Source organism: Pan paniscus, chromosome 18, assembly GCF_029289425.2.
Source record: "Pan paniscus chromosome 18, NHGRI_mPanPan1-v2.0_pri, whole genome shotgun sequence".
NCBI classification, from domain to species: domain Eukaryota; kingdom Metazoa; phylum Chordata; class Mammalia; order Primates; family Hominidae; genus Pan; species Pan paniscus.
The window spans coordinates 69020303-69033006 of record NC_073267.2 but is presented as its reverse complement, the minus strand read 5'-3'; the positions used below and the strand labels follow the sequence as shown (position 1 = coordinate 69033006).

Here is a 12704-nt window from a genome sequence, read left to right as displayed (position 1 = left end):
GATATAAAGGTTGAATTAGAACTAATTTATTGGAGTTAGACATATTATTTTATAAATATTTTAAATTGCAAATGCTTACCATGTACTACAATGGTTTCCCAATTTCTTCAAGAAAAAGTACAAATTGGCATATAATTCCCTGTAGGCTCTGGCTATACCTATCTTCCTAATCACCTCTATTATTACCTTTTATATGCATAATACATGTAAACTTTTTTTTTTTTTTTTTTGAGATGGAGTCTCACCCTGTCACCCAGGCTGGAGTGTAATGGTGTGATCTCGGCTCACTGCAACCTCCGCCTGCCGGTTTCAAGCAATTCTGCCTCAGCCTCTCGAGTAGCTGGGATTACAGGTGCCCACCATCACACCGAGCTAATTTTTGTATTTTTAGTAAAGACGGAATTTCACTATGTTGCCCAGGCTGGTCTCAAACTCCTGACCTCATGAAGCCCACCTTGGTCTCCTAAAGTGCCGGGATTACAAGCGTAAGCCACTGTGCCCGGCCATATGTAGACATTTATGAGACTACAAGGAAACAGTAAAAATGAAGTATAATGTCCCCCACTCCACATTTGCCTCTGCCTGGATTCTCTGCCTTAGAACCAATGTGTGCACTTGCTAAGAGTCATTCAGGCCTGCCCGCCAACTGGCCTTTGTCAATTGTGCTACTGTTGTGCTAGAGGTGACCAGTAATACCTCATACTCTTTCCCTGGCCCCAAAGTCAAAGCCGTTGTTTCGTCTCTTGAAAATTGCAGTTTTCTCAGCCTCTTCTGAGGACTCTGGATTTGGGAAGGCTGTCAATGCCTAGCAATGGCCAATCTAGTGCCCTGGGCAGTCACAACTATACCCATGAAGGCTCTGCATCTGCCCAGAGGTGCTAGATAACATAACCCAGAAGTGCGGTGGACTTGACCCATAAAGCAAGCTTTGCTCAATAAGAGAGCAGAGATGAGAATGGGAGGTGTAGAAGTTCCTTGTAGCTCCCACCTACATCCAACCTCACTAAGTGACCTACTGGGTTTTCCTGTTAAGCTACACACCCCTCTGCATTTTCTTCCTGACTTCTTTTTGCTTACTTCCCTTTCTCCCTCATTCATGTTTTCCAGGGGTAAAGTTTTAGGTTTGCTTCAAGTTCTTTTTTTCTAGAGACTATGGACTAAGACATCAACTCATTTACCATGTGTTAACTTTGATATCACCTTCAGATGGAAGTCAGGCTCAATATGAAATATCTGTTAGAAATAGTGTTTCCTGGCTGGGGGCGGTGGCTCATGCCCGTAATTCCAGCACTTTAGGAGGCCGAGGCTGGTGGATCATGTGGTCAGGAGTTTGAGACAAGCCTGGGCAACATAGTGAAACCCCGTCTCTACTAAAAATACAAAAAAAATAGCTGGGTGTGGTAGCAGGCGCCTGTAATCCCAGCTACTTGGGAGGCTGAGGCAGGAGAATCGCTTGAACCCAGGAGGTGGAGGTTGCAGTGAGCTGAATTTGCGCCACAGCACTCCAGCCCAGGCGACAGTGCAAGACTCCATTTCAAAAAAAAAGAAAGAGAAACAAAGAAAAGAAAGTAATAGTGTTTTCTGATCCCCATCAGGGATCCTCCTCCAAATTTGTAAGTGTTTCTTCTAATGCCCCTCTGATCCTTCCATGTGTCAATGACATTTATAACATGAAGCACACTGTATTATAATTTCCTGCTTATGTGATACTCTCTTCTGGTAGAGTCTAAGTTTTTTGTAGGTGTGGACAATGGCTTTTCAATTATATCCTCAGTGCTGAACCCTCTGCCTATTATGAATTCATGAATGAATGAATAAGTAAATAAACACATACTCAGTTTTTAGTATCATCAATATTTAGATGAATGCTTGGCTAAAAGAATAAACATATGAGAAATAATTGCATTATTCAATACAATCAGAACATCTGAACCATCACAGAAATGAAATAGCCAGCTCAGAGTGAGATCTGAGAAAAACAACAGAGATGGTTTAATCACTATTCACTATTGCCCATACGCACCCCACCTGCAAACCAATCCCAACGTAAACACCCAGTGGGTGTAAGACAGAGTGAAGTGTCACACACTAAATTAGTTTTTAAAACAAGAGAGAAAGATTGACAGAGAAAGTAAAAAGAAGAAAGTAAAGGGGGAGGGAAGGTTGAATGGAGGAAGGAAGGAGGGATATGGGAAGGGAGGAGGGAGAAAGAAAAAGAGGTAAAGTAAGAAGAAAAAAGGAGCAAGGAGGAAAGAGTGTGAGTCAACGAATTCAAAGGTTTAGGACAAAGGTGAGGATTTAGGACAAAGGTGAGGATTTATTCCACTTCTATCTAAATCAGGGCTTTTTTCCCACCTTAACGCCTCTCCGCTACCCACAGCTAAACATCTTCCTTTTCCAAATTATTTAGAGCTAAATGAGAATGGGTTTCCAAATTTACCAGCTATACAAAATATATAGTTCAAATATGTTCAGAGGGAGACAATGTGGAAGACAGCCGTATATCAGAATAGTAAACTGACACGATTGGAACCATGAGGGGTTTTCTTTTCAGCAATTATTTTAGATCTATTTCCATTAACACCTCCATTCATTGAAAATTATGCATATATCAATTTTCAACTAACCTATGCTTTCTAGGAAAAAAGATCAATTATAATGTCATGCTACTACACCCTACAGCCTTGTCATCTCTTTATCATAGTAAATACGCACTAAACTTAAAGCAAAATTAAAATTAAATGTCAAAAACATCTTCCTTTAAGTCAGAAGGCCAGGAGACTTGGGTACAATCCTCATTTTGCCATTTGTTTCATTTTATTGTTATTGTTCTTATGTGTGCATGAATATGTTACTATGATAATATAATCACTCAACATTTGTAATATATTTTGAACTCAATTAGTTTCATCAAATCTCTGTGGACATTTAAATAGTTTAACTTTATCCAAATTAACACCTTCCTAATGGAAGAAACTTGACCTCAGAGTGCAGGCTGCATTGACATCACAGGAGAATTTAAGGAAATTTTATAAAATGTATCTTATCCTCATTAATAGGCAAACTGGGATATGGAGTCTATGTGAAATTTAAAAACATCAAAATTTTAGGACCCTTAAACAAGAAGTTACCACTTAGTAGAAAATTCCTTTTCTTTTCATTTATGGCTCAGTATGCATCTTTCCACATCCTTGGCTAGTTACAATAATCTCCATAGATAACTTGGCACAGAAAAATTGGTACAGAGAATAATCTTACTAGGAGATAATCTCACTGTGGCATCATTAGGTAGTTGGAAAATAACATTAAGATATGGTTTTATCTGAGGTTTCTTTTCTGGAAATAGTCATGCTAACCTATGGAAAAACAGAAAAAAAAAAATATTACCAGAATGATTCTTCCAAACTTTTCCTGCATTGTCTCTTTTTTTCCTTTTTTTTTTTTTCTTTTTTTTTCAGGCAGGTTCTCACTCTGTCAGCCAGGCTGGAGTGCAGTGGCACAATCTCAGCTCACTGCAACCTCTGCCTCCCGGGTTCAAGAGATTCTCCTGCCTCAACCTCTCGAGTAGTGGGACTACAGGCATGCGCCACCACACCTGGCTAATTATTGCACTTTTGGTAGAGATGGGGTTTCACCATGTTGGCCAGGCTGGTCTTAAACTCCTGGCCTCAAGTGATCCACCTGCCTCGGCTGCCCAAAGTTCTGGGATTACAGGTGTGAGCCACTGCAACCGGCCCTGCATTGTCTTTGAAACAAGGAGCCTCTGAATGGGTCAAAAACGTACAGTGGAATGTCTACTCATTCTTCAAAACATTTTGTAGATGATAAATCCTTTGTGAAATCTTCCATGCATTCCCCTTCCCATGTAAAATTAAACATGTTTTACAGTTCATTGATTTGTTACTTATTTTACCATTTAAGGAGCAAGTAAATCAAATAGACAGCAGACTAAAATTAGTGCCACATTTTTATTTACACAAGGAAATTCCGTGTAGAAAGAATTGCCATTTACTCAGACTTCTGTTTCCTATTCAAATTGAAGTCATTTGGAAAATTGGTCTTTCCCTTCATTTTCCCCTAATTATACAAGAGAAAATCATAACCTCAGCATTTTCTACTTCAATTGTTAAAGAAATTTTGGTTAAACTTTTTTGACAGAAAATTAATTCTATTATCTACAACTCTGGAAAGTTTCCAAAAGTGGTCCCACTATCATGATAGTAACATATACACACATAAACATGGAGTTTTACATAAATACAGCATCAAAAACTTAATGCAATAATCAAACATAGGGATTAAAAAAACCCCAGAAACTTAGCTTGATATAAACTTGATATAAAACCTAAAAACTTAGCTTGATATAAAACTGTTAAACTAGCTCAACCTACTCATTTTATGACTACATAAACTGAGCCACAAAGGTGAAACTACTTGCTCAAGTTGTTGGAATTCATTGTCAGAAAATCAGGAAAATAAAAGTAATCAAAACATTGCCACAAAACAGGCTTAGCAAAGTTGCAAAGCAACAAGATATTTTGATAACTTTGTCTCACTTGATAAGGTAAAAACAATCACCAAGATCATAAAATTGCCAGAAAGTGGATAGTGGACTTGTTGTATCATCATTGCCTGGGTAACTTTTGAAAATTGAGATTCTGAGGATCAGAAAGTTTAGGAAGTGCAATGTGGAATCTGGGATTTTTAACTAATTTGTCTAGTGACTGTCATGCACATAATATTTTATTAATATTAATCAAATATCAATAGTTTAATATTTGATTACATAGGTAATTTTTTATTTTATACCCAATTTATCTCAAATAGTTGAAAGAAAGTGTCCGATGGTGCACAGCTGGTATGTGGTAGAGCTGGGATGCAAATCCTCACCTTCTAATTTCACCTTCTCCAAAGTCAAGGTTCTTTCATATGGTGACACTAGCGTCCTCTCAGAGTTCCATATTATCAGTTATTGTTTTACTAAGAGACAAGTGGTCCTTTTAGCTTTCAGAGAGGTCCTGTTCATCATGTGAGTGTGTGGTGCATCCACACTTGAGCATTAAATTGAAACATACATCTAAACTCACACTCTTACTTACTACTTCTCACTGTCTCCATTATTTATTTTAACACTGACTCCCTGGTGGATCTCAACTCAATCATACTCTGAAGCAAATTGTGACATGATAAATATCTCTAAGAAAAAGATGAGATGATCAATTTTCTAGAAGGTTTCAAATACAATACAACCATTCGTACCTCTTGGGTAAATTACCAAAATTAGTGATTAAATTAAAAGTTGTATTCCTTATGCTTGCCAGAACTGCAGAATTGTTATAACATCTACATTCTGCTAGGAAGTGTTCTACCATTAGTGCCAAAGAAAGGTGCAGAGCTTGAGATTTCTTATTTTGTCTTTGGTTTTTAATGTTTTAAAAAGCCCCCTCTTTTTAATCTAAAGGATTTCACGAATATAATAATAAAGATTTGAATGAAGACATATAGAGATATTTAACATAAATGTGTAAGATTATATAAACAAAATAAAATAGATACTATACATGCATGGCAAATACCTATGTGAGAGTTTGGGAATATAATTTTTCTACAAGAAATATAATTTTATTTGCAATGAAGCCGAATTTAGATCTTGTCAAAAACATCCAATTTTTAAAAGATAAAAAAGAAGGTTGAAAAACCTGGCTACAATGGATATGGTTTTTTGTTTTGTTTTTTTTAATTTGGAAATTCCATTCTCTGTAGCACAGAAGGCATTCACACAGTTCTACCAGTCTATCTTTGGCAATAAAACAAGCAAAACTGCGTCCTGCTATCAAATGGGAAAAACTTCAAAAAGGAAATTAACATTTCAAACAGAAGAAAGAAGAAGCATTTACTGAGACTTGTTTTTGAATTATTTATATGTGATGATCTGTGCATTCCGTGGGGGGTTAGAGCATTACAGAGAGAATAGGGAACACCTGTCCCAAGAGCTGTGGGCAGCGATTCATCAATCACAACAGTGAAACATTCCATGACTAAGAATCAAATAACACGTTTCCTATAATTTCTGGTTTCGAGTCTTGCTTGGCAATATAGGTTTTATCCCTCAATGAAGTTGGAGGCTTAGAAAAAGCAAACTTCCTCTTGTAAAGGGAATGTAGTCTCTGAAATCACTGCTCAACTTATTATCAACCTAAACTTTTTTTTTTCTCGCTCTTGTTGCCCAGGCTGGAGTGCAATGGCGCGATCTCGGCTCACCACAACCTCCGCCTCCTGGATTCGAGAGATTCTCCTGCCTCAGCTTCCTGAGTAGCTGGGATTGCAGGCATGTGCCACCACGCCCGGCTGATTTTGTATTTGTAGTAGAGACAGGGTTTCTTCATGTTGGTCAGGCTGGTCTCGAACTCCTGACCCCATGATCCACCTGCCTCGGCCTCCAAAAATGCTGGGATTACAGGCATGAGCCCCCGCTCCTGGTCCAACCTAAACTATTGTATTCAGCCTCCAACACTGGAGAGTCTTGTTTAGTTACTCAGAAAAAGGATCTATAAATATTTACTTGTTTACCTGTGTATTATATAACATCCCTCCACTAGGATTTATAAATGCTTTCTGAAGTCAGGAAGTTGTCTAATTATCTTGGTAGTGGCAGAAACTAGAAAAGTGGGTTTTAAAAGATGTTTGTTGAATGAATGAGCAAACAGCATGGTTACCTGGATGAGCTATAAATCCAAATGTCTAGAGTGATACTGAAGCTTTGTCAGAGAGGTCAGCAGTGTGATTCTAACATGGACAGGATTGGAAGAGGGGGCAAAAACGAAGTCAGAAAATATTGGCTGGAAAATCGCTCTTAGACTTACGAGTTACAGGTTGTCTCAAGTAGTTCAGAACTTAGCCTGTGAAAGTGGCACTAGCATAATGGTTGGCATATTTTGGGTTGAAAAGTATGGAAGTATGAATTTATCACACAAACAGAAATTATTTCCAACCTATAGAACAGTTATTTTCACAAACCAGAAGGGAATACATTTTGCCCAGCCCAGGGGAACACTAACCATATCATACTGCAAGTATTAAAGTCCCAACAGCCTTGAAAAGAAATAAAAGCAACTTTATTATTCCCTCGTCTATAATTTAAGAAATAAATGTTTCCATTAGGAAATATGTGCTACTGCCACACATCATTTTCCCTAAAAATTCCATTTAGACAGTTAAAATCGGTATTGAATTGTTTGCCCAAATAAATATTATATGTGAAAAGCACAAACATTTTTACTGGAGATGTTACAATTTAATATGAAATAACTTCTCCTGTTAGGAAAATACAACTGCTTCATAGAGATATTTTAATGTAACTTTGTATTTTAGCTAAGTTACACTCTCATGATTCAGAAAAATCACGGATTCCTTAATTTTCTTTCCGTATGGTATTTTGTTTCTTTTCCTATTAAATAATGTTTAATGAAGACTTAGATATTTTCACTTACTGGCTCCCAAATGGTCCACACAGATAAAGGCAAGAATCCTTAAGATATAGTGAATGTATTGTCCAGATTTCGCTTTACTACCATCTAAGCTCTCCACAAATGTCTGGCATCTGAGTCTAGAAAATTCTTATGAGTAGATTCTTGCTTCTAGTAATGTCTGATTACCTTTGCAAGAATTTCCCTAACATTACATTTAAAAAAAGAACTTTTAAAACTCTCAGAAATCTTACCTACTAGTAGACTTTTCATTGGCTATAGTTTCTACCCAGTTGATCTTATTTAAAATTGCTACATTTTTGCTCCTTTCTATATGATGTAGTCATTTCCCAGAAATATCACGTCCCAAGTGAGTGTGGCCACAGATGATGGGCTTACTGTATCATAATAATTCTCTTTTTTAAAGGTACAGTGTCAGTACTGACTTACAGGAACCATAGAATGGACTTACTAGGAAAGCAATTAACGGTTAGGGTGAACTAAATGAACATATTTTAAAGTCTATAAGCTACATTGTAGTTGGAAATATAAAATGTGAAAATGTCATCACTGAGGCTAGTGATAGACCTTTTTAGACTCTATTAACATGATTAGGTTTCAGAATAAGATACAATTAAATTAATAATTGCATCTTCTACATAATTTTAAGAATAAGCCTTTAATAAAATCAGTATGCATTCTAATTGTTTATTTACACAATATTAATATTCAGACAGAAGGATCACTAAAGCACAGTTAATTAAATATAAATTAATGTGGTGGAATATTTAATTATCTTTTCTACACCTCACGACTAATGATTATGTAAATGCCTTGCATTTAATCTTGTTGCCAGGAAATTAACTTAATGGCCTTCAGCAAATGAACATTTTGTATGCATTACAGGACACTTTATCTAAATTTTAACAGCATGGTATTAGTTTCAGATAATAACATGATTGCACACTTTAACATGTAAATATACACAATAGTTTTACCCCTCCCCCGCCTTATTTTTTTTTTAACAAAAAGGAGACTGAAATGGTTCAGATATCATTCAATAACTCAAGTTCTGCAGTGTGAAAGGTTTCTTCACTCATCTATAGAAAGCCAAGTCCTTTTAAATAAAAACACTTCAACAGAGAAAAGGCAAGTCCCTTTGCAGTGGACAGTTAAATCAATGATTTCAAACAATACCACCTCTAGAAGTTAATCACTTTGGATGTCAGTGGGTGGCAGGAACATCCGCACTCTAAGTGAATTCTCCAAGCTTTGGGGATTTTGTGAAGTGTCAGCACTTTTGGATGTGTTAAGAGAGTCTGGAGACTTGTAGGTCTCTCAAGGAATCTAAGCTCAGGATTAATTACAAGTCTCATTAGATATCACTAAAAATATGGGCGGCAGAGATTTAATTTGCCAAGGTCAGATTCTCGTCATGAACAGTTTCAATGAGTAGTCACTCAGGAATAAAAGTGATCTGTGTTGCACTGGGTGGAAGATCTCGACACGGGGACGCTAGGCAGATGAACAATCAGGCATTTCTCATTTCACTGACCACAGCATATGACTTTGCACCCCCACCTACACTCTTACTCACTACTGCAGACTGATAGCACCAGCATTTCACTTCCTGGGGGTGTTTTTTGCCACCGGAGCCCACGTGGCTGTTTAACTGGAAGGTCACTTTACAAGTGTCTTGTATTCAGCATACCTCGTCCTGGCAGCCCCAATCAATAATCAGAATTGGTGTATTAATGGCTTGGCTACCTTGCCCCGTGGGTGAGATCATTCAGAGGCACAAGTTTTACACTGACGCCCAGAGTTTCCTATTAGAATTAAGCTCTATTTACCCATGGGAAGTGGTTTGATAAGGCATCTTTTTTTTTTTAACTTTTATTTTAGGTCCAGGGGTACATGTACAGGTCTGTTATATAGGTAAACTGTGTGCCACAGGAGTTTGGTGTGTAGATTATTTCATCACTCAGGTAATAAGTTTAGCACCAAACAGGTAGTTTTTTTAATCCTCTCCCTTCTCCTACCCTCCATCCTCAAGTAGGCCCTGGTGTCTGTTGTTCCTCTCTTTTTTTTTTTTTTTTTTTTCAGTCTCTGTAGAGACAGTCAAAAATTGCCAGTGCTGACTATATTTCAAGTCGTCATGGAGGGGTATTGGGAAAAGTTTTCAATTAGCAATAATTGTACCTCAGGTAAACCTCATTGGCTACAATGCCGCCACTGGGCAAAGCTGTTCCTCTCTTTATATCCATGTGTTCTCATTGTTTAGTTCCCACTTATAAGTGAGAATATGCAGTATTTAGCTTTCTGCTTCTGCATTAGTTTGCTTAGAATACTGGCCTCCAGCTTCAACTATGTTGCTGCAAAGGACACGATCTCTTCTTTATTATGGCTGCATAGTGTTCCATGGTGTATATGTACCACATTGTCTTTATTCAATCTACTGTTGATGGGCATTTAGATTGATTATGTATCTTTGCTATTGTGAATAGTGTTGTGATTAACATATGTGTGCATGTGTCTTTATGGTAGAATAATTGATATCCATATCCCTTGGGGTATATACCCAATAATGGGATTGTTGGGTCAAATAGTAATTCTGTTTTAAGTTCTTTAAGAAATCACCACAGTGCTTTCCACAATGGCTGAACTAATTTGCATTCCCACTGACACTGTTAAAGCATTCCCTTTTCTCTGCAACCTTGCCAACATCTGTTATTTTGTGACTTTTTAATAATAGCCATTCTGACTGGTGTGAGATGGTATCTCTTTGTGGATAAGGCATCTTTAAGTGCCTCCCCTTCTCTACCTCACTTTCCAACTCCCACACCAGTGTTTATCTCACCTTTTAAGTAAAGTCCTTGCATTTACATCTTTATTCAGTTTCTATTTCTAGGGGAATCCAAACTAAGACATTGAGTCTGCTTGCTAGTAGGGAAATCAATGTAGTTACACATAAGATTGAGACCAAGACATTAGAAAATTGCATTAGAATTAGCACAAGATCCAAGAACTTCTAGGTTTACTAGATCACAGCCATTCTTTGCTTACTAAGACCTTCAGTAAGATGTAGAGAAAAATATTAACTATTAAGGTAGCTAATGTTTGATACATAATATGTATCAGACACTTTTAAGTGCACTACATATCGTATCTCATTCCATTCTCAGAAAAAATCCACAATGTAGAAACTATTATATTTGCTCCAAATATGGTGACTTATAAAACCATCTATTTTATTAAACTTCATGATTGTGGGAATCAGGAATTCAGGCAAGTCTGGGTTGAATAATTCTGTTCCTCATGACATTGATGGAGATCACTTGTTGTATTCAGCTGAAGGATGGGTGGGTCAAGAAAATCCAAAGCAGCTTTACTCACTCATCTGATACATTGGTAAGAATGGTTGGAAGGCTGGGCTTATTGGGGGTTGCCAACCAGAGCACATACACATGCTGTCTCCAATGTGGTGGTCTCAGATGGTTTAATGTCTTACATAGTAGCTCAAGAATCTCAGAGAGAGGTTCCAAAATAAAGAAGTGTAAGTTGTCTGTCCTTAAAGCATGGACCTAGAAACTGGCACCACTGCAAGCAACATGGGAGTACCAATAAATGTTCTCACCACAAAATTTGCTACCAAGCAATCAACAGGCTTGCTTCCCAATGCACAGAGAGGCCAATACCATGGCACCAGCTCTTGAGAAAAGAAAAGCCTTATTGTGAGTCAACCAGCAAGGAGAAAGAAGGAAACACTCAAATCTGTCTCCTTGCACTGGGGTTTGGGTCGGGTTTTGTAAGAGTAGGGTAATGAGATGTGATCTGATTGGCTCTTGCAGTGAGGTGTGCTGGAAAGCAAGATCTGACCGGATCCCGCCACAGGATGATGCCAGGGTGCAATCCGATTGAATCCTGAATCCTGCCATGTAGTGAATACATCTTAATTCAGCCCCCATTCCTGGGTCCAAGTGCTTAGATCCCCCCCGCATGATGGCATGCTTGGTTCATCCAGGCATGTTCAGATTATGTGACCTTTAACCTAGAGGTCCATGGCAACTGAAAAATAGCCCACAACTTTGTTATGTAAAAGTTGAACCAGATTGGTCTGATGCAATTACAAATTGATAACTATGGAGGTTATAAATATGTTAATTAGCTTTAATCATTCCACATTATGTACACATATCATAACATTACGTTGAACCTCACAAATCTATGCAATTATTATTTGTCAATTTAAAATAAAACTTAAAAAGAAACGGGCACTGTGTCACTTCTGCTGTGTTCTACCGGTCAAAAGATTTGTTCCAAGTTGGAGGGGAGGGAAAGAGAATTTGCAACCATCTTTGATCTTCCACAGTAGATTAAGTAGCTTGCCTGAGTAATTGGTAGAGACAAGATTCCAACCCAGAAAGGCTAACTCCAGGGCCTATACTCTTAACCAATATACTTTGCTTCCTCTTATATAATAAATAATAAAAAATGCAGAAGCAAACTAATATTTTTATCCGTTTGTATTCATAAACCAACTCAGAGAATTCCTATAACTTGAACCATAGGTAGCATCATTTTTCCTAAACTAAGTAAGAATAATAATTAACACACAAAAGAGCGCCTGACACATTATAAATGATAAATTGCAGTATCACTTTTTAAAGTATTCACTCCAAAAATAAAGTAGAATAAATGGGAAATGCAAAAATAAAACTCTAATTCTCAGATAACTGCCTTTCTTACCCTCATAACAAGACTTTGTTTCAAGTACAAGAAATGTCTGCCCTTCACCATGCAACTGTAAATTTCAGATTTTGGATGCCTTGAGGAACATGCAATTGCTTTTTATCATCTATGTTATATAAGGGCTAATCAATATAATATCCATATTTAAGTATCTTCAATAGGCAGTTATTAAGGAAGTGTCGAATTTTTAATGGACCTTGTGTTCCCCATTTGTTGTTGTTTATTCATATATAGAAAACATTTTATTACCAGCTGAGATATCCTATAAAAAAGAAGCCATTTTTTCTTAGAGCCTGTCTACTTCATCATCAGATGTCTTCAGTAGCTATAAAAGGACTTCTCATCTCTGCCTATTCCAAGATTCTTGCTATATTATGGCCGTACTCCTTAGGCTTCTATTTCCACTAAGAGGAATACTTTCCTTGTTTGTTAAAAAAGATAAATGCCAGATACTGAATTCAACAAATCTTTTCTTGCAGTTCTTTGGGT

General features: G+C 37.3%; 1 non-coding gene across 1 annotated transcript; it reads right to left on the bottom strand.

Annotated features, from left to right (window-relative positions):
• Positions 1 to 9569: 9569 nt before the first annotated feature.
• LOC112437492 (U4 spliceosomal RNA) lies at positions 9570 to 9710 on the bottom strand. The gene has a single exon (XR_003026090.1). It is a non-coding gene; the product is annotated as a U4 spliceosomal RNA (small nuclear RNA).
• Between the last annotated feature and the right edge of the window lie 2994 nt (positions 9711 to 12704).